Genomic DNA, 3,497 nt, shown 5'->3' with positions numbered 1-3,497 from the left:
CTTGACCTCCCAAAGTGCTGGGATTACAGGCGTGAGCCACCGCGCCCGGCCTAGGGCTTCCTTTTTAATACTCAACTAATTAAAAAATAAGTTAATGAAATTCTTCATCCCAAAGCATTTGGTTAATTTTAATTGATATTTAACTATATATCAATAGATTTTAATGTTTAGATAAGTTTTTTTTCCTGAGGAAAACTATTCCTCTCTTTTGTGCTTACACATATTAGTAATTTTTCGAAAATAAATGTAGTTTTTATTCTACTGAGAACACTCTTCATAAGATAAAAATAATCAGATTGCTATTCTAGAAATACCATATAAAGAAATAGGACAGGCCCGGCGCGGTGGCTCAAGCCTGTAATCCCAGCACTTTGGGAAGCCGAGGCAGGTGGATCACGAGGTCAAGAGATCGAGACCATCCTGGTCAATATGGTGAAACCCTGTCTCTACTAAAAATACAAAAAAAATTAGCTGGGCATGGTGGCGCGTGCCTGTAATCCCAGCTACTCAGGAGGCTGAGGCAGGAGAATTGCCTGAACCCAGGAGGCGGAGGTTGCGGTGAGCCGAGATCGCGCCATTGCACTCCAGCCTGGGTAACAAGAGCGAAACTCCGTCTCAAAAAAAAAAAAAAAAAAAAAAAGAAATAGGACAATCTTTTTAAAAAAGTGCCAACCTCTATCAACAGAATTTGTATTTCACTTCTTTGTGAAACATTTATATATTGAGAGCTTTGAAAAAGGCAAGTTACGTAGGTTAAGGTCCATCAATATTCCTAATGATGAATTGGGAGGTAATATTGGAGATTACCTATAAAGCATTAGTCATGCCCTATTTTGAGCAAGAAGAACTGTGGAAGTCTGCAACAAAGGGTAATTTCCAAGCTGGTAATATGCAATACATTTTGGACTGTTATAGTTTGAACTGGTAATTAATAATTAACAATTGGAAAGTCTTCATCCTCTTGCTATTGATTTGTATTAGACCTGAAAAAACATTCTTCACCTCTGCTCAGTTCTTGAGCAGATGAGATTCTTCACGGGAATCTTAAGCTCCAATAGCATGAGAGTTGTGCATTTCTTTCCAGCTGTTCACTTTTATAATCATTATGGCACAAATTAGTGGGGTTTTATTCTGCAACAGAAGTATCTTTAAAGTAAAATATTTTGAGTTTGGGGCTTTAAGGAAGGCTTGCACAACAGAAGGTAAAGGGCTGATTTGGAAATAGAATAAATTTAGAGGGAAGTCAGAACTTTCAGTTTGTTCAGTGAATGTTAGAAGAAATTGAGTTTATTAAATACACTTTTTTTTGAGATGGAGTTTCACTCTTCTTGCCCAAGCTGGAGTGCAGTGTCGTGATCTCAGCTCACTGCAACCTCTGCCTCCCAGGTTCAAGCGATTCTCCTGCCTCAGCCTGTCAAGTAGCTGGTATTACAGGCATGTGCCACCACGACGGGGTTTCTCCATGTTTGTTAGGCTAGTCTTAAACTCCCAACCTCAGGTAATCCACCCACCTTGGCCTCACAAAGTGCTGGGATTACAGGCATGAGCCACCATGCCCGGCAAATTATTGAAACCACTAAATGGAGTTTTATACAAACTTGTGAAAACATTTTCCTCTCTTTTCCTTTTTTAATTTGTTTATTTTATTTTATTTTATTTTATTTTATCATAAAGTTTAATTATGGTTCAGAAAAAAATGAGAGAATAACTTTCTCTGAAAAAATATATTGACTCTGTGTAGACTGCAGTTATTGGAAGGAGGGGCTGGTAGGTTAAATTACCCTATTTTCTATTCTGAAAATGATATTAATAGAAAGTCCCATTTCCAGTCTGAATATAAAGATACATGTGCCCAGAATGGCTGAGAATAAATACAACGGGAAATGCAAAAGCTGTAAAGCTAAGGGCATGCAAGAGAAAATCTCAGAAACACCCAAAGTGGCAACAAGGAGCGTTTGGCTGGAATCTGAATTTCTTTGAGTCATCTTTGTCTTTTGCTCCATGTTTCAGGATGCGTGTGAACTCGATGTAATTGAAGTTCCCCTTTTTGTCAATAGGTGCTTCTCTGTACAGCTCATCCACTTCCTCATCTGTAAACCGATCCCCCATGGTTGTCAGCAGCTCTCTCAGGTCATCTTCCTGAATGGTGCCAGTTGCTTCTTCATCAAAGCAAGCAAAAGCATTTCTGATGACATCTTCAGGATCTGTGCCATTTAACTTCTCACCAAACATGGTGAGGAACATGGTGAAATTGATGGAGCTTGGAGCCTCATTCATCATGGCATCCAGATACTCATCAGTTGGATTCTTCCCCAACGAAGCAAGCATATCATGCAAATCTTCCTTGTCGATGAAACCATCTCTGTTCTGATCAATCATGTTGAAGGCCTCTTTGAACTCCTGAATCTGTGATTGGTCAAACATAGCAAACACATTGGATGTTGCGCGCTGAGGGCACTTCTCGGTGGTCTTGGTCTTTGCTCTTTTGCTTGACATGGTGGTGGTTAAATCCCGGCACAGTTACAAGAATCCGAGCACCTCAGCAAGCCCTTCACTGCAGCTACCACCACCCTGCTACCCAGAGAGCAGCTAAACACCACCGCTTCCGGCCTCCACTTAGCAAGCTGCTCCTTTTTTTATTTTTTATTTTATTCATCAATGTGAAAACAGACTCCTTTTTTTTTTTTTTTTTTTTTTTTTTTTTTTTTTTTTTAAATGGAGTCTTGCTCTGTTGCCAGGCTGGAGTGCAGTGGTGCGATCTCGCCTCACTGCAACCTCCACCTCCTGGGTTCAACCAGTTCTCCTGCCTCAGCTTCCCAAGTAGCTGGGATTACACGAATGCCACCACATCCGGCTAATTTTTGTATTTTTAGTAGTGACAAGGTTTCACCATGTTGGCCAGGCTGATCTCGAACTCCTGACCTCAAGGGATCCACTCCCCTTGGTCTCCCAAAGTGCCTCCTCTCTCCAAATGATTTATAACGATTATTTTTGAGAAAGGAAAATTATTGTTTTATATTGGCAGTGCCTCAATAAAACACTATCAATTTAAATGTTGATAAACATTTAGAAGATTATTGGAAATGTGGTAGTTTGTGCTATTGTACAATTATTAATTACCATTAGTGATGTGTGATTTTCAGCATTAATTAAAATTTGGATGTAGAAAATTAAAAATGAATTATAAATATGCTAAAGACATGAATTTAAAACTGAGTCATAAACACCATCAACCATTTCTTTTCTTTTTTTTTTTTAAAGATGGGGTTTCACCATGTTGGCCTTGAACTCCCGACCTCAGGTGATCCGCCCGCCTTGGCCTCCAAAGTGCTTGGATTACAGGCGTGAGCCACCACGTCCGGCCCACCATCAACTATTTCAAAGTTATATGATAATTCTTAACCATGGGTCATTTAGAGAGTCATACAGTTACAAGGCAAAGTAAATTTAGGAGGAGGAACAAAGATGTCACTCTTAAGGGTGTAAAACATGCTTTG

At 39.6% G+C, this 3,497-nt stretch overlaps 1 pseudogene across 1 annotated transcript; it reads right to left on the bottom strand.

Moving 5' to 3' along the window:
• Positions 1-1,656: 1,656 nt before the first annotated feature.
• LOC116528583 lies at positions 1,657-2,621 on the bottom strand (annotated as a pseudogene). Its single transcript, XR_004259101.1, has one exon. The product of XR_004259101.1 is annotated as a myosin regulatory light polypeptide 9 pseudogene (transcript).
• Positions 2,622-3,497: the final 876 nt, after the last annotated feature.

Source organism: Sapajus apella, unplaced genomic scaffold, assembly GCF_009761245.1.
Source record: "Sapajus apella isolate SASKATOON/1434 unplaced genomic scaffold, GSC_monkey_1.0 scaffold59, whole genome shotgun sequence".
NCBI lineage: Eukaryota > Metazoa > Chordata > Mammalia > Primates > Cebidae > Sapajus > Sapajus apella.
Note: the sequence above shows the minus strand (reverse complement) of the source record. Positions and strands in the feature narration are given on the sequence as shown.